Raw genomic sequence first — 25,464 nt, forward strand, 5'->3', positions numbered from 1 at the left:
AACCAGTCAACCCTCGTACTCCCCTCCGGCTACGACTGGACCGGCGCATCTTCCACGGCTCCTGTTCGTTCCGTCCGAGGCATCACTGTCGTCCTCCGCCTTGGTTCTCTTGCCGTGCTCGGTGTGCTTCCCTCTTGCGTTGTCAACGTCGTCAACAACCGAGAGGAACAAGGAGATGACTATACGTGGAGAGGATGACAGTAGGGACCCACCAGCGTCATGGCAGTACGCAAGCAAGTGCCTCGTTATTACAAGCCCAAAAAAATGGTTCCTCCTAATGGTTGGAAATCTGGGGTTCACGCCATTGTCAACGTAGTCAATAAACGAGAGAATTACACTACGAGCGGCTGACACCAGGGACCCAGCAGCTCGCGCAGTTTTTTTGAGAAACAGGAAGTTGTTATTTATACTAGTTTTAGCGACAGATCAGGGTACCAATGGGGCTGTGCGGGGGCTGTGGCCCGTCTAGCCAGGGTTTTATTTATGTTTACCACATCATGAGCCCAGTTGTGTTTTTTATGGCTGAAAATGGCTAGCCCAGTTCTATTTTTTTAAGAAATACCCAAATGAGGCCTACATGCTTTATCAGCCCTGCTGGGCTGCAAATCTTTCAAGACGAGGAGAGTTTCATTCGGTTTGCCGAGAAATGGGTTGTACATTTTTAAAACACATCAAACCGGGAATTAGTTTCAATGTTTTTCATTACTCGATTTTAAATTCCATTGATTTTTATGCATGGACAATTATTTGGATTTTATATTTATATAAATTATTTTTCAAAATAGTTTGAATGTGAATCGATATTTCAGGATTAAAAACAGTTAAGCGCACCGAAATATGCAAAATTTCGTATAATTTTTAACCGTGGCCACAATATGGGGTGTAATGCTAAAAAAAGAAGATCGGCTCCAAAAAAATTCTTAAGAATTAGCAAATGGGTTGTACATTATTAGAAATAATGGCAGATGGGCTGTATGTTGTTTTCCACATATTTGAGGCTGACTTGTGTGCCTACTATAGGTTCACGTGTGTGCTTTCCTAAAAAAAGGTTGACGCACATGCAACGCCGTGTCAACTTAGTCAACACATGAGAGCAGTGACTGTTGGATGTCCATCCAACGGTCGTCATGCTTCTTCAATCTCTGCTCTTCCTGCCCTGGCCGCTCAAACAAGCGCCGACGGGACTGCCTGCTCCCTCCTCCCGCGGCCGGCTATGGTGCCGCTCAGGCCTCACCGCCCCATCGTACTCCCATCGCTGGCCTAGCCATCCCTCTACTCACCCACACCTGATGTTATTCTCCGGGGACGACAGACGAACTAGCTAACCCTCATACTCCCCTCCGCGTGGGAAACAACTGCTGAGTGAGGGAGTCCTGGATTAGGGGGTGTCCGGATGGCCGGACTATGACCTTTGGCCGGACTCCCGGACTATGAAGATACAAGATTGAAGACTTCGTCCTGTGTCCGGATAGGACTTTCCTTGGCGTGGAAGCCAAGCTTGGCGATATGATATGAAGATCTCCTCCCATTGTAACCGACTCTATGTAACCATAGCCCTCTCCAGTGTCTATATAAACTGCAGAGTTTTAGTCCGAAGGACGAACAACAATCATACCATATGCTAGCTTCTAGGGTTTAGCCTCTCTGATCTCGTGGTAGATCAACTCTTGTACTACCCATATCATCAATATTAATCAAGCAGGAGTAGGGTATTACCTCCATCGAGAGGGCCCAAACCTGGGTAAAAACATCATGTCCCTTGTCTCCTGTTACCATCTGCCTAGACGCACAGTTCGGGACCCCCTACCCGAGATCCGCCGGTTTTGACACCGACATTGGTGCTTTCATTGAGAGTTCCTCTGTGTCGTCACCGTCAGGAAGGATGCCACACCCCGTCTTTAAAGACGACGCTGTTGCTAAAGGAGCCTTGGTTGTCGGCCAAACTCTCCGGCTAGGCAGTTTTTTGATGACCGCCTGTTCGGCCGCCGCGCCGACGATGACCTCTCGGGTCATCGAAAGCGATCTCCACATCATCTCGGAACTCGCCGAGTAGTTAGATCCGATGGAGCTCTCTTCCTTAAATGAGCTCTTGGATCGCATCACTGCCCTGAGAGTCGCTACAGATTACGGCCAGATTGGGCTTAAACCCGATCAGAGAGAGATTGACTCTTCCCAGGTTACCCACCACGTTGAAGTGGTGGAGGAACAATGCGGTGAATCTTCTCCCATCCTAAGGGACTAGATATGTCCGGATTCCTGATCCCTCCAAGCCGGACATCCGCGGAGGGGAGGACGCCTCCCAAGCCCTGAACCTAAAGTCAGGCAGCAGGCCTGATTCATTGAATAACGTCCAAGAAAACAAGCTTCCGAGTTCGGGAATTTCTTGGCCCCTGAGTCTTAGATCGGGCGAGGTTCCAGATTTAAATCCACCCGCCCACCCAAATATAAGGGATCTATCCCAAATTCGGCAAGAGCCCGGGGAAACAGTACACCATTACTGGGCCAGATTCCTCCTGGTTATGAATAGGACAAAAGACTGCCGCGAGAGGGATGCAATTTCATTCTTCTGCAACAACTGCACGAACATCGGAATCCTCAACTCCATAAGTCGCCACGAAATTACACGCTTCGCCGACTTGACATCCATAGTACGAAAGTACTGTGCGACAGAAAGCGTTCGAAAAACCGAAACAAAATTCTGGGACAATCCGACCCTTAATTCAATCCCAGTCCGAAACAAAAGGGCACATTATCGCCAGGCACTTGGGCCACACATCAAAAAACAAAAACCCTCTATAGGGTATGGAACCGTACTGGAGGGATGGCTCAATGGACCCTGTAAAATTCGTAGTGCAGAGGAAGCCACACCAACTCATAGCCTTAGAGCATGTTGGATACTCCGGCAGGTGGCCAGAAGTGGCGAGGAGCTTCTAACTCCAGAATCCGCAGAGCACCACCCCAGAAACACCAGCACGGTGTTAACAATCTTCGAGACTTTCGCATCAAACAATGCAAGGAAGCGAACGCTCCGCAGCCTTACCGAAGTCTACCAAGTAGCGACAATAAACCCATGGAGCGACACGGCTATTACCTTTAATGCCAGTGACGAACCTAAATTCCGGATAGCCCGAGCACCAGCCGCACTGGTCCTTAGTCCGATAGTGGACGGCTTCCGGCTTACAAAGGTACTCATGGATGGTGGCAGCGGATTGAACCTCATCTATGAGGAAACCCTGCAAAAAATGGAAATAGACTGGAGCCGCATTGAGCAAAGCAACACAACCTTTAGAGGAATAATCCCCAGCCGGGAGGCGTGCTGTTCAGGGAAAATCACACTGGATGTGGTGTTCGGCACGCCGAATAATTACAGATCCGAGGAGGTCACATTTCAAGTGGCCCCGTTCAGTAGCGGATACCACACTCTGTTAGGGCAAGAAGCATTCACAATTTTTCAAGCTATACCCCATTACGGGTACATGAAGCTCAAAATGCCCGGGCCCAACGGAATCATCACCCTTGCTAGTGATCCGGACACAGCGCTCCGCGCCGAAAACAAGACAACCGCACTGGCCCTAGAGGCATTATCCGAAGCCCTAGCGGCGAGGAACTAACCGTGTTGCGCTCCACGGTGGACAGGGATGACGTGATACTCGACAAAAGATCCAAGTCCACCTCCTTCAAGCCGGCAGACGAAATAATCAAGTTCCAAGTCCATCCAACGGACACTACAAAAACGGCCTCCATCGGGGCACAACTAAGCCCTGATGTAGACGCCGCACTCAGAGAATTCCTATGAGAAAAATGGGACGTTTTTGCCTGGAACCCTTCAGACATGCCAGGAATCCCATGCAGGCTGGCCGAGCATAGCCTGAACATCCTAAAAGGATTCAAGCCCGTTAAGCAGACTCTTCGGCGTTTCTCCGAACCTAAGAGACAAGCCATGGGAGAGGAGCTAGCCAAACTACTGGAAGCCAGATTCATCAGAGATATAAAACATCCGGACTGGCTAGCAAACCTGGTAATGGTACCAAAGAAGGACAAATCCTGGCGCCTATGTGTCGATTTCAAAGACCTAAATAAGGCCTGCCCAAAGGATCCCTTCCCCCTCCCCCGCATTGATCAAATCATCGACGCCACTGCAGGACAAGACTCATTGTGTTTCCTCGATGCATACTCTGGCTACCACCAAATCAAGATGGCAGAGTCAGACCAAGCCGCAACGGCATTCATCACCCCATACGGCCCATTCTGCTTCAATACAATGCCCTTCGGGCTCAAAAATGCCGACGCAACATATCAACGCATGATTCAGACATGTCTGGCCAACCAGATCTGCAAAACGGTTGAAGCGTACGTGGATGGCGTGGTCGTCAAAACCAAACGCGTCGAAACTCTAATAGACGACTTGAGGCTCACGTTCGATAACCTCCGAACATATGACATTAGGTTTAACCCAGAAAAATGCGTTTTCGGCATGCCAGCCGGAAAGCTCTTGGGCTTCATTGTATCCGGTAGAGGAATTGAAGCAAACCCAGCCAAAATCCGAGCTCTGTCACAATTGGATATTCCAAGAGATCTCAAGCAAATACAAAAATTGACTGGATGTGTGGTGGCTCTGAGCCGCTTCATCTCCCGCTTGGGGGAAAAGGCATTACCCCTTTACCGCCTCCTCCGTCGCACCGAGCACTTCGAGTGGACGGATGCCGCCACGGCCGGACTCGAAGAAATAAAAGCCATACTGGCAACAAACCCTGTCCTGGCCGCACCAAACATCGGTGAACCAATGTTGTTATACATCGCGGCAACTCACCAAGTTGTAAGCGCAGTCCTCGTCGTTGAACGAGAAACGGACGGACACAAATTCCCTGTCCAGAAACCAGTGTACTACGTGTCCACTGTCCTCACTCCATGCAAGTCCAGGTACCCGCATTACTAAAAAATAGCATACACAGTATTCATGGCATCCCGGAAGCTACGACACTACTTTCAAGAGTGTTCGATAATAGTAGCCTCCGAAGTACCTCTTAACAATATCATAAACAACCGCGATGCAACGGGCTGGATTGCCAAATGGGCCATTGAGCTCCTCTCGTTTGACATAACACATAAGCCACGGTGAGCCATCAAGTCGGAAGCCTTGGCCGACTTTGTCGCTGAATGGATTGAAGCCGAACTCCCTAAAGAGTATGGCACATATTCCAACTGGACCATGCACTTTGACGGCTCCAAAATGCTGGCGGGTCTGGGGGCTGGCGTCGTCCTGACATCCCCAACAGGAGATACAGTCCAATATGTGCTCCAGATAATGTATACGGACTCCAACAATGCAGCCGAATATGAGGCCCTTCTACATGGCCTCCGGATGGCAGTCTCCATGGGTATTCAACACCTAGAGGTGCGTGGGGATTCGAACCTTGCGATATCCCAAATAAACAGAGACTTTGACGCCAAAGATCCGAAAATGGCAGCTTATCGCAATGCCGTCCTAAATATGTCAGCTCGGTTCGAAGGGCTGGAATTCCACCATATAGCCCGGGAAAATAATCAGGCAGCAGACGTCCTGGCACGCATCGGCGCAAAGCGCGATGCAGTACCCCCCAACATTTTTCTAGAACGGCTATTCAAGCCATCCGTACAATGGGAAGGGGAATCCGGAATTAACAATCCGAACCAGGCCGCATCACCTGACCCCGAACACCCTGACACAACTGAAGACTCCGTCAACGAAGTCACACCCTCAGCCACGTAATAATGGCAGTAATTGCCCCATGGACAGAACCATTCTTAGCCTACTTAGCTAGGCAGGAACTCCCCGAGGACCAAAATGAGGCACGCTGCATAGTGCGGCGATCTAAAGCCTACAAAGTCCACGAAGGAGAGCTTTATAAGAAAAGCACCACCGGAGTCCTTCAAAGGTGTATCTCCGAAGAGGAAGGGCGAAACCTTTTGGCGGAAATTCAAGCCGGACTCGGCAGGCACCACGCTACAGCCCGAGCCCTTGTGAACAAGGCCTTCCGTACCAGATTTTATTGGTCGACGGCCCGGGCAGACGCTCAGACTTAGTCCAGCGTTGCGTCGGTTGCCAATTATTCGCTAATCAAAGCCACATGCCGCCTACCGCCCTACAAACCATACCCATTACCTGGCCTTTTGCGGTCTGGGGGCTTGACATGGTTGGACCCCTTAAAGGAGGAACCCACAAGCAAAAATATCTACTGGTCATGGTGGATAAATTCACCAAATGGATAGAGGCCAAGCCTGTTAAGACGGCCGAATCCGAACCGGTGATAGACTTTATATCCGGGATTGTACACCGTTACAGCATCCCCCACAGCATCATTACTGACAACGGCACAAATTTTACGGCCGATGAAGTTAAACTCTGGTGCAAAAACATGGGCATTAAGCTCGATTACGCTTCAGTCTATCACCCACAAACTAACGGTCAAGTCGAGCGAGCCAACAGTCTAATCATGAGCGGCATCAAACCCAGATTTGTGCGATCCCTCAAGGAATCTAAAACGCATTGGGTAGAGGAGTTGACTCCGTACTCTGGGGGCAGCGGACCATGCCGAATCGCACTACCGGATTCACACCATTTTTTATGGTATACGGCGCAGAGGCAGTCCTGCCCTGCGACATAATTCATGACTCACCTCGTGTGCACATGTACGAAGAAAGAGAAGCCAAGCTCGATCGGCAAGACAGCTTGGACGCATTGGAAGAGGAGCGCGACGTGGCAAAGGCCCGTTCCACATTCTATCAACAGCAGGCTCGAAGATATCAAAGCAGAGAAGTACGGGCCAAAACTTACAATGTTGGCAAACTAGTTCTATGCCTGCCGGACAAGAAAAAGGACAAACTCAAGCCCAAATGGGAGGGTCCCTTCATAATCGACCAAGTCCTGACTGGTGAAGCGTACCACCTGCGAAATGCATCGGACAACCGACTCGAGCCGAACCCATGGAACGCAGCATGCCTACGAAGATTCTACGCCTAGCGCCGGACTCTGTGTTTGTCTCCTTCCTCTGTCACCTTCCTTTTTAAAAAAAATTTAGCTGCCTGGTATTTTTCTCCTCCTTCCTTCTTTCTTTCTCCCAAGCCTTTAGGGGCTTGCCTGCGCGATTGTTCGCACATAATTGATGCGCCACCCGTGCTCATTATACCTGGGGGCTTCTTTATCAGAAGCTTATATACACGGGCTTCATGCCCAAAACATGCGTGACACTTTCGCATGAACCTTTTATGCACCATTATATGCATCGATATGACTTAAGTTTTGGCCAAGCTGGGTTGCCTAGCTCCTGTGCTTACCCCTACGTCCCCGTTTGTTCGGCTAGGTAGTAAAGGGAGCACCTCTGCGATTGTTACTGCCGGGTCAGCCGGATGTGTACCTCAGACTGGGTGAAGCCAAAAGTTAGCGTTCTTAAGGGAATATTCGGTCGGTGAACTAAAAGATGACTTTTCACTTGTTTATTTATCTGCCCCCCGATGCTTTTCTGCTTTTCTACGCAGTCCGGACATGCACTTTAGGGCATGCCTCCCAGGGAAAGGAACCCCTAACAGAACTATTCTCCCTGGAAGATGTTTCTTACTAACCAAGTAATATAACATAGCTAGTTGGGCACTTGTCTGCTAAAGCACTTATGACCCCTACGCCTAGTCTCCATGCATGCCCCGGTTCTTACATAACCGAGAGGGTATTCGGACACACTCCGGACTATCGGGTCCAGAGGTTGAAGCGAAAAGGTCCGCAATGACAAACGATCTACAATCCGGCTAGAAGGCATTTTACATGTCATTTTAAATTACATAGTCAATTTGACTGGGTATATTCTTCTTCAATACCATCAAATAGGCCGTCTAATTTACAGTCCTGTTGGGAATACTTGGCAGCCAGCTCTACCTGGCCAGATACTAAACTGACAGGGATCTCCTTCCCGTCGGGCCCCAAAGGGCCGACTTCGGCCATATGGTTTGGGTCAGCCTTTGTGTACCGCGTCTTCACCATGTCCCAAGCCTCCCTAGCGCCTTGATGGCAGGCTGATATCTTCCATAACCGAAAGCGTTGCCGCACTCCCTTCAGCTTCTCTACAAGCTCTTCAAGGCCTTCGGGCAGGGAGAGGGATGGCCACAAAGCCTTGACGACGCCTTGCATCGCCTGCCGAACTCGTTCGTGCAGTTGCAATAGCTCGGGGAGAAGATCCCCCGCAGAACCGGGCATTTCCTCCGCGGGCCGACCTGTCAGCATATCTGCAGACATAGCTCTGTTAATCGACTTCCCCGCCGAACTCTTTTTCGAAGATTCATTTAAAGCACTTACTAAAAATGCCGCGTCGAAGTCGCCGATTCACCTTTACGGAATCAGACAGCTGAGCACGAACATCCTTCAGTTCCTCGCCCAGCTGGGTGTTGGCGTCTTGAAGCTTGTTCTTCTCTTGCCTCACCCTCTTCAGCACGCTCTCGCCGGCCTTTAACTGGCGCAGGAGTTGTTGCTTGTCCGGATTCAATCCGGCCCCATCTGCACTGCTATTGTCAGAATTGCACACATGCCGCACGTCCCAACAGAATTACCTTTCGAAGCATATATTACCTGAGGAAGTCCCCTTGGTGCTCTCTGAAGCGGCCAGTGCGGCCTCAAGTTGGGCCTTGCACCCTTCCAGCTCCTGGGACAGTTGCGTATTCTTTTTTGTAAGATCCTGCATATCATATGATCCTTAAATCAATTATCTTAACTGTTTCAAGTCTCAGGGGCTACTGACATATATAACCATCAGATTTACACACCCGTATGTCTTTCACATACTGCTCTGTGGCTCTTGCTAGACCATTTTGAGTGGCACGGAGGTACGCATCTCCCGTATTAAAGGCGTCCAACGCCTCTTGGGAAAAACATGCGTCACGAAGAACAGTCCGGCGACGCCTGTGGTTCATGGCACTCTCCACCTCTGAATTTGTGGCAGATAGCCCGTCCACGTCCTCTGTCGGAGGAACGTCCGGTGCGCACCCCGTGTTCGCCTCCACTTCCGGACCCGGCCTTGAAGCCTGGCCGGTGGATATAGTCCGGCGGGCGCTCTTCTTCCTGAGGAGAGCTTGAGCGTTAGTGTGACTTGGGGGCATAAACCCTAGGCGTTACAATTGTACGCCCTACCGTTGTGCCGGAATCTCAATCCAGTCCGCACTTCTTTTTAGCCCGCCTGGCTTTAACGGCCCTTGTTGGCTACCCACCGCGGGCTCGGCCCTCCGCCTCAAGGATTTCCCCTGCAAAATGAAACACTATTGGTTTACGGCAATCAAAATAAGGCATGGATGGATCCTCTTGAAAGTGCTGGGACTTCGGTCTCGGTTACCTTTGAGGCCGGAAGTAGTCCGGGATAGTCGGCCGTAATGGCCACTAAGGTATTATCCTTACTCAATTGATGAAACACCCCATCAATTAGCTCCACACATAAGTCCGGGTCCTCTTGTTAGTCTGGATCGAGGGACCGTTCTGGGTCCTCGGGTTGTGGAGGAGGGTTGTTTATCTCCTTCACAGTCTGGCGCAGCTCCTGCGTTAAAATCGCTAGACTAAGTACTTAATTGTGGGAATTTGAAAACGGGTAGGCAAGTGAAAATGTTCGCTCACCCAGCTTGGAGGACTGTACATGGAGAATCCACCCCGTGGGTTGACACGGAGGAATTCCTCTTCTTCTCCCTTGTACAAAGCGGATAAGATCTTCGTTAGAGTGGCAGCCGAATCCGGCCCCTTGTGACAGCACCGGGTGGCGTCGTCCTCCCTGTTGAAATCCCACATGGGGTGGCCTCTATACTGAAGCGGCTGCACCCCCCGCATAATGCATGTGGCCATGACCTCGATCATGGTCAGTCCGGAATGAGCTAGCAACTGTATCCGGCTCATCAGGTAAAGGATGTCCCTGTCAGTTTCCCTCTAAGGGTTCCGTGGGCGCCAGCTCAGGCGTTTCTTCAACGGAGCGTTATTGAACTCAGGGAGGCCGGTCCGTACAGGGTCAGGCAGAGGGACGTCGTCCACATAAAACCATTCCGAAGGCCAGTGCTCGGACGCCTTCTTTGGGGTTCCAGATAGATATCCGGTCCCGGCGATGCGCCATAGTTCGGCTCCGCCCACTTGATAAATTGACCCCTCTTGAGAGCGAGGCACAAGGCAGAACAACCTCTTCCACAGCGCGAAGTGGGCCTCGATGCCCAAAAACAGCTCGCAGAGGGCCACGAAGCCCGCAATATGCAGTACGGAGGCAGGCGTGAGATTGTGTAGCTAGAGGACGTAAAACTCCAGTAGCCCTCGGAGAAAAGGATGAATTGGAAATCCGAGACCTCTTATTAAATAAGGGACTAGGCATACCCTCTCTCCTTGGGAGGGATTGGGGACGCTCTTCGCCCGCTCTCCGCCGCTATAGGTGGCAATCCCGGCTCGAATTGGGACCATATATGCTGGGGGGAGTAGCCCCTTGGATTGAAGCGCTACTAGCTCGCTATGCGGGACGGAACACCGCTCCCAATCTCTGGGCCGAGGGCTGGAGAGGCGAGAGGAGGAGCTGCCTCGACCGGCCATGGTGGAATGGACCTCTGTCGAAAGCGCTCTAATGAATGCTCGTGGAGGGAAGGTGGTGTGAATTGGATCTAAATCCCCGTCTCTTTTATGGGCGGCTCATTTACGTGGCCAGGGGGGTAAATGTAAAAAAACCTGGATTTTCACATTCGTTTGACACGTGGAAGATGGTCATTATTGGGCACAGAAGCTGAGGAGAGCAGTACGCACCAGAAGCCGGACACTATTTGACAGGAACATGGAATTTGGAGAAGAACCCGCCTTGCAATGCCGAAGACAAACTCACGCGCCGGATTTACCGTCATTGAAGCCTAGTTCGGGGGCTACTGAGGAAGTCCTGGATTAGGGGGTGTCCGGATGGCCGGACTATGACCTTTGGCCGGACTCCCGGACTATGAAGATACAAGATTGAATACTTCGTCCTGTGTCCGGATAGGACTTTCCTTGGCGTGGAAGGCAAGCTTGGCGATATGATATGAAGATCTCCTCCCATTGTAACCGACTCTATGTAACCCTAGCCCTCTCCGGTGTCTATATAAACCAGAGAGTTTTAGTCCGAATGACGAACAACAATCATACCATAGGCTAGCTTCTAGGGTTTAGCCTCTCTGATCTCGTGGTAGATCAACTCTTGTACTACCCATATCATCAATATTAATCAAGAAGGAGTAGGGTTTTACCTCCATCGAGAGGGCCCGAACCTGGGTAAAAACATCGTGTCCCTTGTCTCCTGTTACCATCCGCCTAGACGCACAGTTCAGGACCCCCTACCCGAGATCCGCTGGTTTTGACACCGACACCGAGTCTTCCGTGGCTTTGTGTCGTTCCCTTCCTAGGCCTCGCCATCGTCCACCGCCCTGGTGCTCTCGGTGCGGCCTGGTCAACATGGTCAATGAACGACATCCATCGGAAGTGGACCGTACATGGAGAGGCTGACAGCTGGGTCCACGACCGCACGCAAGGAAATGCCTCCTTATTACACGCAAAATAATGATTCCTCCACCTAATAGCTAGGACCCACCAGAAGGGCCTTTTTATTTCGTGAAAAAAACGTTCCCCCCGCTGACAGGTCGGACCCACCAGCTATATCTTCCACTACAAGAAATATGTCAACTTGTGACCTTCTCTCAGTGACCCCAGCTGAATTGGTCGTAAATCCACGGCCATTTCGCTTGGAAGGACTCAAACCCTAAAATTGCCTTACACCAAATGGTCATAAAGCAGACAAGAGTGGTTCACGACCTTATATCTACCTGATTACGACCAATATAAAAGGTCATGAGGTTGTGAATGTGGATGCATTGGTACTTAAGGTGTCGCTCAAGGTGGGCTTGGGCCTCGGTGGAATGAGGCCACCTCCTTTAAAAAAATATGTGCCATGTAGGCCTTGGCCCATCCAGGAAAAAATGTGGGATGCCCTCATATTACTAAAAAAATATCCAGCTTAATGAAAATGGGAAAATAACAATATCAACAATTTTAATCGTGTATTTAAATTTTTCTAAAAATGTTAATCATGTATTTAAATTTTTCTACCCAATATCAATAATGTTTTATATGTATACAAAAATGTACAATGTGTAGAAAAACTATAGACATCAAAACGTATGTATGAAAAGATGTTTTTTTGTTGGCAATATATGAAAATATGTTAATCATGTATTTGAAAAAACTTAAACATATATAAACAATATGTACAACGTGTCCTAAAATTTTAGACATTTATTGAAAATATTAGACATCAAAATATTTATTTAAAATGTTAATGATGTACTTAAAAACCATTTAATATCTATAAAAAATGTTTCTAGTGTACACAAAATTGTTCCTAAAATGTAGTCTAATATTCTTGAAAAATGTAGAAGTTTTTTTTACAAAAAATATTTGTTAGATCCTTCCAAAAAAAACTCATTCTAGGAAGTAGGAACTCGAAAGTTCGAAATTAATCTGTGGAAATTTGTCTTTTTTACGAGAGGTAGATCAAAACCTTTTTACACCCAACAATTTAGTCAATTGTACAATAAATATGGTCTAATATTTTTATAAAATTGATGTGGTCAAATTTTGCAACAAATATTTGTTAGGTCCTTCAAAAAGGAACTAATTTTGGTCACTCAAAAAATGGAAAATAGACTTTTGGTGCAAAGAAAATGAAAACTCCCTTTGACAACATTATTTTCAATTCCAATACTCACACTTTTGCAAAATATGATATCATTTGAACAAACAATGCCCATTTTGATTTTTTTCATGCCCATTTCAAAATGCGGTCAAAACGGCGGACATGACCGTTCCTAGCTAGTGGTTGAGTCTTGGAATTTTTTTGGTGTTTCTCTGATTAAATATATACTTATGTACCTAGAAATGTTTTTTGGAAAAAAATAAAGAGCAAGCTATCAGATAGCTGTTGTTCAAATTTGACCCGCTTCCAACCAAATCGGCGGAAATTTGTCTTTTTCACTAGAGGTAGATCAAAACTTTTGACGCCCAACCATTTAGTCAATTGTGCATTAAATATGGCCTAGTATTTTAGAAAAATGATTTGGTCCACTTCTGCAACAAATATATGGTAGGTCCTTCACAAAAAAACTCATTTTGGGCACACGAAAAATGGAAAATGATTTTTTTGTCATAAAAAAATGAAAATTTTCTTAGCCAACATTGTTTGTAATTCCAAGATGCACCCTTGTGCACAAGTTGAGGTCATTTGAACAAACTATGCCATGAATGCTACCATAACATTGCTCCTTTGGCTTGAACCCATTGATCTTCACACATGATAGCTCGTTTTTGAGAACACTTTTTTAAAATAATTACTGTATTATAAGTTTATTATTTTTAATGGTCACTTGGCTACATATAATGACACTATGCAAAGGTTTTCCATTTTTTTTTGATTTTTTTTGAACTTTTTATGCCCGTTTCAAAATGCGGTCAAAACGGCGAGCATGACCGTTCCTAGCTAGTGGTTGAATATTGAAAAAAATTTGGTGTTTCTCTGATTAAATAGATACTTTTGTACCTAGAAATGATTTTTGAAAAAATAAAGAGCAAACTATGAGGCAGCTGCAGTTCAAATTTGACCCGCTTCCTACTAAATCGATGGGAATTTGTCTTTTTCATCAGAGGTGGATCAAAATTTTTGACACCCAACCATTTGGTTAATTGTGCATTAAATATGGACTAGTATTTTATAAAAATGATTTGGTCCACTTCTGCAACAAATATATGGTAGGTCCTTCACAAAAAAACTCATTTTGGGCACTCAAAAAAAAGGAAAATAAATTTTTTATGCAAAGAAAATGAAAACTTCCTTAGGCAACATTGTTTTCCATTCCAATATGCACCCTTGTGCATGATATGAGATCATTTGAACAAACTATGCCCTGAATGTGGGCATAAAATTGATCATTTGGCTTGAAAGCCATGAACCTCCACACATGATAGCTCAGTTCGGAGAACACTTTTTAAAAATAATTACCATATTAGAAGTTTATTATTTTTCCTGGTGACCTAGTCACATGTAATGACACAATGCAAAGGTTTTCCAATTTTTTGATTTTTTTGAATTTTTATGCCCGTTTCAAAATGCGGTCAAAACGGCGGGAATAACCGTTCCTAGCTAGTGGTTGAATCTTGTTTTCTTTTTTGGTGTTTCTCTGATTATAGATACTTATGTACTTAGAAATGATTTTTGGAAAAATAAAAGAGCAAACTATGAAGCAGAAGCAGTTCAAATTTGACCCGCTCCCTCGTGAATTTACAGAAATTTGTCTTTTTCATCAGAGGTGGATCAAAACTTTTGACACCAAACCATTTGGTCAATTATGCATTAAATATGGCCTAATATTTTAGAAAATTGATTTAGTCTAATTTTCCAACAAATATATGATAGGTCCTGCACAAAAGAACTCATTTTGGACACTCGAAAAATGAAAAAATGATTTAAGAAATCATTTCTCATGACTCTTTAAAAAATATTTGTCTTATTTCAATTTGTGATTATTCCTGAAAACTAAAGTCAATTTTTTTGACACAATGAGAAGTTTTTTTTTCAATTTTTCAGCTCATAATAAAATAGCTAACATGATTTAGCACCTTACTTTTAGTCGATTATGACCAATTTAAATGGTCAAAGTATAATACTTGTATACTGCGTTGTGATTGCTCCAGAGGCCTCTCACGCGGATAGTGGATAAATCACCGTCGGGTGCTCCTGAATCCAACGGCCCGCACCTCATCCTCTCACCCACCCACCGCAAGCTACCCCTAAAAAAAACCACCGCACAGCACTCCTCTCTCTCCCCCGCGCAACGAACCCTAGAGCTCCCGATCCAGATCCCTCCCCTCCCCTCCCATCGCCGCCGGCCTCGACCCCCTCCCCCTGCCCTCTCCCCGCCGCCTCCTCCTTCCTCCAGTACCACCTCTCCAACCTCGCAGAGCTTTGCTGCCCCGCGCCCCGCGCTCGCCCAGGCACACCACTCCTCTCGCTCCTCCGCTCCGATTCGATTCGATCTCGGCTTTCTCTCCAAGCCACAGGACGCGACACCAGCTCCAGAGCTTTGACAGCTGCGGCCGCCTCCGCCGCCCCCGCCGCCCCGACCGCCGCCGCGCCGAAGCCCGCCGTTAAGCTGCGCAAGCCCGTCTTCACCACCATCGACAAGCTGATGCCGTAGACGCACGGCCACAACCTCACCGTGCGCGTCCTCTCCGCCCGCGCCATCCTCGACAAGCCCGCCGCCATATCGGAGACCCCACCGGAACCGTCCTCTTCGCCGCCCGCAATGGCCAGAGTAAGCATCCCCTTTTCCTCGCCCGTCTCATCCGCACCATTTCGCTTTGCTTGCCCCATGTGTGGATGAATAATGCACCTTGCCTCTGTCCCTTAGTTTGGTGCATGGACGGATGGATTCGCCCCGTGCTGTTTTCCTAGATTATTTAACTGCTTGCTTTCTTCTCCTCACGCGATCTGTAGATGATTTGTATATAGATCTACTTGCTGTTGTGGCTTCCCTCCTGTTGGAGGGCGCTTGCTGCACCTACTATTTACATCCTTACCAGATTGTTGATCCGTCAGACTATTTGGGGACAGAAAATTGCTTGCAGTTGCTTACCATTGGAGCAGTCATTGTTTGGTTTTCTGTTTCACTAGTGCCTATACCAATGTACTGGGTCCTGCATTGGGAGAGAAAGCATTCAAAATCGGCTTGTATGTACATGATGATTTTCAGGGACATGTAGCTTAGTTTCAATTTGATGCTTACAATGCATGCTTGTTTATTCATCGACTGCTAGGGAATCAGTTCACAATGACCCCACCGTCGAGGTACTCACGCACGCGCACCCGTCCACCGTCTCCCCGATCTGTACGTTGTGGCCCGGGTGGGCTCGATCTGGTAGCGGTAGGGTCATACGTTGTGCTCTCATGCTCGATTGGTGTGATTCTGGCCAGCAATTTATTTTCCATTCGATTCCAACCATTTCATTTGGGTATGACACATAATCGAATGATATGGGCTAACTTTCTACTGATGTTGACAGGTTTTGGAGGGCAGAACTTCCCTTATCAACCAACTCGAGGGTTCCTCCCAGTTTTCTGCAGAAGATCTGGGCCTAATACTTGAAGCCCTCACTGTATCCTTTTTCCTGTTTCGGTATGATTCCCTTTGATGCATGACGGTGTTATCTTTCCATTTGGAAGAAGTCACTGATTTAGCTTGCCATTTAGTACTGGTTGTTACTGTTGGTGCGTGTGTTCCCTTAATGGCACTCTAGGCATCTTGGGATGATTCCAGATGTTCAGGTGTATCATACTGCCTGCTACACAAGTCAGTTTTGTAGGTTGTTCTGAAATGCGCTGAGTTAGATACAGCCGCATGTCTGCCGCAATTTCTTACTCTCGGTGCAAAGGTACTTTTTGCCTTTTTCAAATGCAGTCCTGCTTCACTTCATCTACCAACTATATATAGCTGCAAATCTGCTATCAGATCTAATGTTTGGTCTATGTCATACTTGCAGACAATGCTGGAGTCATTCTGAACCCAAAGGGAGAGATGAAAGGTATCAATTGTCTGCACAATTAAATCAATATCTCCATGATTCTGCATATGTATTTGTGTTGTTCCTCATGCCTCTCTGTTTGCTATGTTTTATTGGTGCTCTAAAGAAGAACTCAACTCACTGGATGCAGGGAAGGAGATGGAGGGTGACGCACAACCATGGAGAGGAGCATCAGTAGCACAAAGTCCTTTCTCCTCCACGCCACCTCTGCCACTCTCTCGTTTTGATTTGCTATGTTGGGTTCCAAGATTAGAAATATTTTTTGTTTCCATCTTTATCCATGTGCTATCATTAACTCTGAGAAAATGTTATGTTTTTGCTGATTAGTGGCAGTACATCTTTGCTTTACTATTCCTAGCAGCTGCAGTTCATCTAACATAAACATGTTGTGTACATTCTGAACCCGCAAACATGACACAAGTGATATGTATATGCAGCAGGGAATCGTCAACTTGTAAAGTTTGTTGACTGGAATGTAACTTGTACAACTTTTTACTTGAATATGTTCAGTTATGTAGTCGTGTAGTTGTTTATTCTTATCAGCTCTAAACTGCGGTACTTTACTGAATTGTTGATGATGCTGAATGAATCTAGCTTGTTGGGTTCAGTCTCTTGTTCAGTATCTTTTCTGAATCTAGCTTTGTCTTGTATAGCAGAATCACCGCTCCCTAGAATTATCTGTCTGAATGAACAATGGGATCCGTTCTGAGATCATTCTTGTTGTGTAGTTTCGTCAGGTCAAGCGGCCGCATGACACTTATTTGGAATCAATAATAACAAATCAGGTAATATTATATTACTTTTACTAAACTATTCTTGTTATCCTTTAGATTAAATCTCATTGTTTAAGAGGTCCTGTTCTTTCCTTTTATCTATTCAAAACAATGGAATCTCTTTTCTTTTGCGAGTTGGGATATCTTAGTGGCCTGATGCTTAGGTGTGTTGCAAACTCTTGTTATAGAGTGGCCTGATGCTTAGGTGTGTTGCAAACTCTCAGCATCAGTACGCGTTCTGTGTGCGCGCGTGTGTTTAATTCATGTTTTACATTGAAAAGTGGCTGACCAAACGAGCAACTATGACATGAAACATCTCTGTTTCTTGTTCTCTGCTCTGCTTTCATGTAGCAACTTAGTACTAAATTTGAGAGTATGGGTGCTGGTAGCATCACCTGCTGTTCTGATGTTCTTCATCAACTGCTTGGCACCAATTGTTATGTTTTGCATTGATATGAACTTACAACAGTACTACAACTGATATGAACAGTATCAACTGGTACCAACTGTCCAATGTTGATTTTGCACTGATATGAACTTACAACAGTACTACAACTGCTTGGTACCATGCCGCCTTCACATTTGAGTATTACTTGGTTTTGTTTTTATCCTTAATTAGTATCAATTGTTGTATTGTAGACTTACAATTCTGGTGGTTCCTCTTTTACAGAAGCCCAAGTGTGAAGTCATGAAGTGTGAAGCCGTGAAGCCAAGTGTGAAGCCGTGAAGTCCAACTCATTGTAGCATATCTGTGTTGTAAAGATTGTAATAGATTAATTTAGTGGTATATTTGATGAATTTTGTGTGTTCTTTGTTCTATTTTAAATATTGATTATGTATGTGATTTGAAAATTGTGAAATGGAAACATGTCCAGTGGGGCCACATATGAAAATAATTTGTCAAATTTGTACATTTCTGACATGTGAAACCAATTTGAGAGATGAATATGACAAGTTGGACCCATCTAACTAGTGGGGCCAACTTGAATATATAATGGGTGAAAATAGAAAATTTGTAGACTAAAAGGCCATGGCCCAGTTAATAAAAAGGCCAAAATTTTGGGCCTGGCCCAAGTGGCTAACCAGAATTAATAGGAAAAATAATATTAAATGGGCCGAATTAGTGGGCTTGGCCCATGTAGAACACCGAATTGGACCGGGCTGAATCTTATCCACGTCAGCTTGCCACGCTGGATCCTATGTGGCCTGGGGTGATTGCCAGTGACCAAAAATTTGGTCGTAGAACCAACGACCTTTTACATATCACAAAAAAGGTCGTTAATTTCAATTTACGACTGCCAGCTTTTGACTATCTGTTTTTGGTCAAAAAAAGGTCACAAATGGAAAACAATGACCATTCAGTGACCAATAGTGATGGTCGCAAGTTGATGTATTTCTTGTAGTGTTCGCATGCAAGGAAGTGCCTCCTTATTACGCACAAAAAAATGAATACCCCCCCGCTAGTTGGGACCCACCATAGTGGGAGGCTAACTTGTGGGCCTACTAAGTTGATGGGGACGGAGGGCTTTGTCAACTTAGTCAATATGAACGATTCTAGCTCTAGTGACCGTACGATGTCCATCCAACGGCCGTAGTGCTTCTTCAACCTCTAGTCTTCTTGCTCCAACCACCCAAACCAGCGCCGGTCGTGCTGCGTGCTCTTGCCTCCCGTGGCCGGCTGTGATGTCGTGGAGGCCTCACCGCCCACTACTACTCCCACCGCTGGCTAGGCCATCCATCTTCTCACCCACACCCCTGTTATTCTGCGGTGACGGCAGCCTCACACCGCAGCCGAACCAGTGAACCCTCATACTCCTCTCCACATGTGAATCCACTGTCGCGTCTTCCCCGGCTCCGCGTCGTCCCCTTCCTAGGCCTCACCGTCGTCCACCTCCCTGGTGCTTTCTGCGCGGCTTGGTCAACGTGGCCAAGGAACGACTTCCATCAGAAGAGTACTGTATGTGGAGAGGCTAACAGCTGGGGCCACGGCAGCCGCAAGGAATTGGTTCCTTATTACGCGCAAAATAATTATTCCTCGACCTGACTGCAGGGACCCATCGAACGGGCCACTGTATTTCGTGAAAAAACGTTTCCCCTGACTTCTGGGACCCACCGGCTACATCTTCGCATGCAAGGAAGTCCCGTCCATATTACGGGCAAAAAAACGATTCGCCCCCCTGACTGCTGGGACCCACCAGCTACATCTTCGCACGCAAGGAAGTGCCTGATAGTTGGGACCCACCTGGTCGAAGCATACATAGCGTTGTCATTCTAGTCGCAAACGTGTACGTACATACTAGTCCATGTAGACACCACATGTCGTAGTAGAGGCGCGCACGTAGCATGTACACGTACGTACAAAGGCCAGGGTGAAGAAAGTAAATACGGCCATGTACGTACGTACGGGCGGGGTCTCGAATGCCTACTCGCGCATATGTACGGCCAGGGCTCGTGTACATGGCTTGGTTGGAACGGAGAAACTGCGTCATCGTCATCTTCATGGGGAGGCAACAGAATGCGTCGTGTTCATCGGGAGGCAACAGAACGCGTGGGAGCCAACCGGCTTGGACGGAACAGCCGATGGAAACGAGGCCTGGCATACCGCAGAATGGAGGAAACGGCCTTGTGTTCGACCGGCCACGTTCGAAACGGGATCCTATTCATCGGGAGGGATCTGGCGTACCGCAAAACGGAGGAAACGGACTTCTGTTGGACCTCCTATGGTCAAAACGGGGTCCTATTGATCGGGAGGGGTCTGGCATACCGCAAGAAAAATGGAGGAAACGGACTTGTGTTGGAGCGCTACGGTCGATACAGTGGTCATGTTCATCGGGAGGGGTGTGGCATACTGCAAAACAGGACTCCACGAGATATTGTTCATCTCCACTATCGACCTCCTCCAGCCTCCACAGGCTACTGTTCATCCACAGTCGACCTCCTCCAGCCTCCACCTACGACTGTTCATCCACGGACTCCTGCTCATCCAGCCTCAACCGCGCACTACTCCACCGGTTACTGTTCAACTAGCCCTCTCCACGGGCAACTGTTCAACCACCCCTCCACGGGCTATTGTTCAACCAGCCCTCCACGGGGTCGTCCTATTCATCCAGCCCTCCACACCTCGCTCGGGTTCATTTGCAGCCCAACGCCGCGCACCCACGCGCTTACGGTATGAGAGAAACGTGCATCGCTCGGCCCCCAACCACCTGCTATAACCGGGAACTCCCCGAAATTTTCCTCGCCCTTGCTTCTACCACGGGTTTTTCCGTCATGGATGGCCCAAAGAATGTCATGCAGCTGCTTCTCTAGCCCGTCCAGGACGAAAAGCCCATTTTTTGTCATGATTTTTTGTCATAGAAGTAGGATCCCACCACATCTATGATGATACCGGGTTTTGTCACAATTATCGTCATAGAAGTGTCATAAGTATGACAAAAAAATCCGTTCGACCCAAAATGTCACGGATGTGTCTTTTTTTGTAGTGCAAGCGATTGTAGTACCCAGACATTCTGAGCACATGCTCATAGGCTGAGGTATTCTCCTCCATCTTGTAGGCAAAGTACTTGTCAGAGGTCTCATACCGCTCAACACAGGCATGAGTCTAAAATACCAATTTTAGCTCTTGGAACATCTCATATGCTCCGTGGTGTTCAAAACGTTTCTGAAGTCTCGGTTCTAAGCCGTAAAGCATGGTGCACTAAACTATTAAGTAGTCATCATACCGAGATTGCCAGACGTTCATAACCTTTGCATTTGCTCCTGCAATAGGTCTGTCACCTAGCGGTGCATTAAGGACATAATTCTTCTGTGCAGCAATGAGGATAATCCTCAGATCACGGACCTAGTCCGTATCATTGCTACTATCATCTTTCAACTTATTTTTCTCTAGGAACATATAAAAAATAAGGGAGCTATATCGCGAGCTATTGATCTACAACATAGATTTGTAAACACTATTAGGACTAAGTTCATGATAAATTAAGTTCAATTAATCAAATTTCTTAAGAACTCCCACTTAAATAGACATCTGTCAAGTCATCTAAGTGATACGTGATCCAAATCAACCAACCCATGTCCGATCATCACGTGAGATGGGTTAGTCATCAATGGTGAACATTCTATGTTGATCATATCTACTATATGATTCATGTTCGACCTTTCAGTCTCCAGTGTTCCAAGGCCATGTATGTATATGCTAGGCTTGTCAAGTTTAACCCTAGTCGCATGCGCAAGTCTTGCACCTGTTGTATGTGAACGTAGAGTCTATCACACCCAATCATCACGTGGTGTCTCAATAGGATGAACTGTCGCAACAGTGCATACTCAGTGAGAACACTTATACCTAAGGTATCATCTTATAATGCTACCATCATACTAAGCAAAACAAGATGCATAAAAGATAGACATCACATGCAATCAAAATATGTGACATGGTATGGCCATCATCATCTTGTGCTTTTGATCTCCATCTCCAAAGCATCGTCATGATTTCCATCATCACCGCCTCGACACCTTGATCTCCATCATTGCGTTGTGGTCGTCTCGCCAAATATTGCTTCTACAACTATCGCTAACGCATAGTGATAAAGTAAAGCAATTACATGGCGTTTGCATTTCATACAATAAAGAAAGGCTCCTGTCGGTTGCTGATAACTTTTACAAAACATGATCATCTCATACAATAACGTATATCACATCATGTCTTGACCATATCACATCACAACATGCCCTGAAAAAACAAGTTAGACGTCCTCTAATTTGTTGTTGCAAGTTTTACGTGGCTACTACGGGCTTCTAGCAAGAACCGTTCTTACCTATGCATCAAAACCACAATGGTGATTTATCAAGTTTACTATTTTAACCTTAAACAAGGACGTACTGACTGCAGTCAAATTCGATTCAACTAAAGTAGGAGAAACAGACAACCGCCAACGACCTTTATGCAAAACTAGTTGCATGTGTGTCGGTGGAACCGATCTCATGAACGTGGTCATGTAAGGTTGGTCCAGGCCGCTTCATCCAACAATACCACCGAATCAAAATAAGACATTGGTGGTAAGCAGTATGACGATCACCGCCCACAACTCTTTGTGTTCTATTCATGCATATCATCTACGCATAGACCTGGCCCGGATGCCACTGTTGGGGAACGTAGCATGCAATTTCAAAAACATTCCTACGCTCACGCAAGATCTATCTAGGAGATGCGTAGCAATGAGGGGGGAGTATGTCTACATACCCTCATAGACCGTAAGCAGAAGCGTTTCACAACGCAGTTGATGTAGTCGAACTTTCTTCGCGGTCCACTGATCGAGTATCGAATGTACGGCACCCTGAGTTCTGCACACGTTCAGCTCGGTGACGTCCCTCACCTTCTTGCTCCAGCAACACGTCGAGGTAGTAGATGAGTTCCGTCAGCACGACGGCATCGTGACGGTGATGGTGAAGTCATCTGCGTAGGACTTCGCCTAAGCAGTACGAAGATATGACCGTGGGAGTAAACGGTGGAGGGGGCGCCACACATGGCTAACAATTGATGTTATGTGCTAGGGGGCACCCCCCCATATATATAGGTGGAAGGGAGGGAGGAGCAGCCATAGGAGGTGCCCAAGTAGGAGGAATCCTACTTGGAGTCCCTCCCAAGCCCCCCCCGCCATATATAACCTAGGGGGAGGAAAGAGGGGGGGGGAGAGGGAAGGAAGTAGGAATCCTAATCCACACTTTCCTTGCCCTCCCCTCTTTCCTTATCCTCCTCATAGGGCTGGCCTCTATAGGGGCGCACCAGGGCTGGTGTGTTCCCTCACTTGGCCCATATGGCCCATATCTTTGCCGCGGGTGCCCGAAACTCCTTTCCGGTGTCCTAATACCATCGTCCTATATATCAATCTTTAGCTCTCGACCATTTTGAGACTCCTCGTCATGTCCATGACCCCATCCAGGACTCCGAACAACATATGGTCACCAAATCACATAACTCATATAAACTATATCGTCAATGAACGTTAAGCGTGCAGACCCTATGGGTTCGAGAACTATGTAAACATGATCGAGACATCTCTCCAGTCAATAACCAATAGTGGAACCTGGATGCCCATATTGGTTCTACATATTCTATGAAGATCTTTATCGGTCGAACCATCATGACAACATACGTAATTCCCTTTGTCCATCGGTATGTTACTTGCCCGAGATTCGATTGTCGGTATCTTCATACCTACTACAATTTCGTTACCGGTAAGTCTTGTTACTCCTTCCATAATACATCACCTCATGACCAACTCCTTAGTCGTTTGCTTGCAAGCTTATGATGTATATTACCGAGAGGGTCCAGAGATACCTCTCCGATACTCGGAGTGACAAATCCTAATCTCGATCTATGCCAACTCAAAAAACACCTTCGGATATACATGTAGAGCATATTTATAATCACCCAGTTACGTTCTAACATTTGATAGCACACAAGGCATTCCTCCGGCATCTAGGAGCTGCATAATCTCATAGTAGAAGGAATATGTATTTGACATGAAGACAGTAATAGCAATAAAACTGAACGATCATTATGCTAAGCTAACGGATGGCTTGTTCATCACATCATTCTCCTAATGATGTGATCCCGTTATCAAATGACAACTCATGTCCATGGTTAGGAAACCTTAACCATCTTTGACCAATAAGCTAGTCCAGTAGAAGCTCACTAGGGACACGGTGTTTGTTTCATGTATTAAGGTTTCTGATCAATACAATTCTAGCATGAATAATAAACTTTTATCATGAATAAGAAAATATAAAATTACAACTTTATTATTGCCTCTAGGGCATATTTCCTTCAGCAGTTCCACGGGGTCATTCGCGGGAAGAAAGCAAAATCGCTCAGGCAAATAGCCCTTGATGTCGTATTCGGGGTGAGAAAAACTTGAGGAAAGAGAGGTCAAAAAGTCTGTCGATTGGGTGGGTTACTTTTATTTATCTTCTCGTCAACCATCGAGGGGGCATGAGATCCCAAGAGAGAAAGGGGCTATTCGGAGCAGCATAGCCTGGCAGAGCCAGAGGAAGAAGTCTTGAGGTGGTGGACTTGCGGAGTGCCTATAACACCATCCTGGTTAGGCCCGCCTATGTATGATTCATGTCCAGACCATATTATGTGTACCTTAAACTTAAGATGCCAGGCCCGAATGGTGTGATCACCATCACAGGGAACATAAAGATAGATGAAGAGTGCATGCAGAAGGGCTCCCAGATTGCTGAGAAGTAGATGGCATTGGCGGAGTTGGACGAGTACAAGAAAGTGGTGGATTTGAGCAATCTGCTGAAGTCTAAGAAGGTGACTGTCGAATCCGCTTTCATGTCGGGTGGTGAAACAAATCAAGTCAACGTCCACCCGGAGGACCTGAATGCAGTGTTGACCAACATCTCTACAATGCTCGACAACAAATAGGTAGGCGAGCTCATCTAGTCCCTCCGTGAGAACTGGGACATTTTCGCATGGAAGCCTTCTCACATGCCGGGTGTTCCCAAGGAACTGGCTGAGCATCGACTCTGAGTCGACCCGAAGATGAAACCTGTCAAAGAGCACCTCTGACGTTCTTCCACCGAGAAGCGCAAGGCGATTGGTGAGGAGATCACGTGACTCTTAGCCACCAAGTTCATCCGAGAGGTGTACCACTCCAAGTGGCTCGCCAAAGTCATCATGGTTCCAGGAAGAATAACTCCCTCCGAATGTGCATTGACTTCAAGCACATCAATGGAACCTCCCGAAGGACCACTTTCCTCTAAATAGTGGACTCTACTAGGGATGTGAGCGCTTATTGTTTCTGGATGCATATTCCGGGTACCATTAGATCTGAATGTATGGTTTGAATGAAATAAAAACAACATTCATCACCACCATTCGGGTGTTTTTGTTATATCACGATGCCATACGGACTGAAAAATGTCAGGGCTACTTTCCAGGGCATGATTCAGAAATGCTTACAAAAGTAGATCAATCGGAACATGGAGGCCTACAAGGATGGCATCGTGGTCATGTCCAAGAAAGGTTTTGACCTCCTGCCATACCTCACTGAG

At 46.7% G+C, this 25,464-nt stretch overlaps 1 long non-coding RNA gene across 1 annotated transcript; it reads left to right on the plus strand.

Annotated features, from left to right (window-relative positions):
- Positions 1-14,812: 14,812 nt before the first annotated feature.
- Positions 14,813-18,274, plus strand: LOC119326333. Its single transcript, XR_005157917.1, has 6 exons — positions 14,813-15,360; positions 16,109-16,201; positions 16,343-16,477; positions 16,586-16,627; positions 16,758-17,412; positions 18,071-18,274. It is a non-coding gene; the product is annotated as an uncharacterized LOC119326333 (long non-coding RNA).
- Positions 18,275-25,464: the final 7,190 nt, after the last annotated feature.

Source organism: Triticum dicoccoides, chromosome 6B (genome assembly GCF_002162155.2).
Source record: "Triticum dicoccoides isolate Atlit2015 ecotype Zavitan chromosome 6B, WEW_v2.0, whole genome shotgun sequence".
NCBI classification, from domain to species: Eukaryota; Viridiplantae; Streptophyta; class Magnoliopsida; order Poales; family Poaceae; genus Triticum; species Triticum dicoccoides.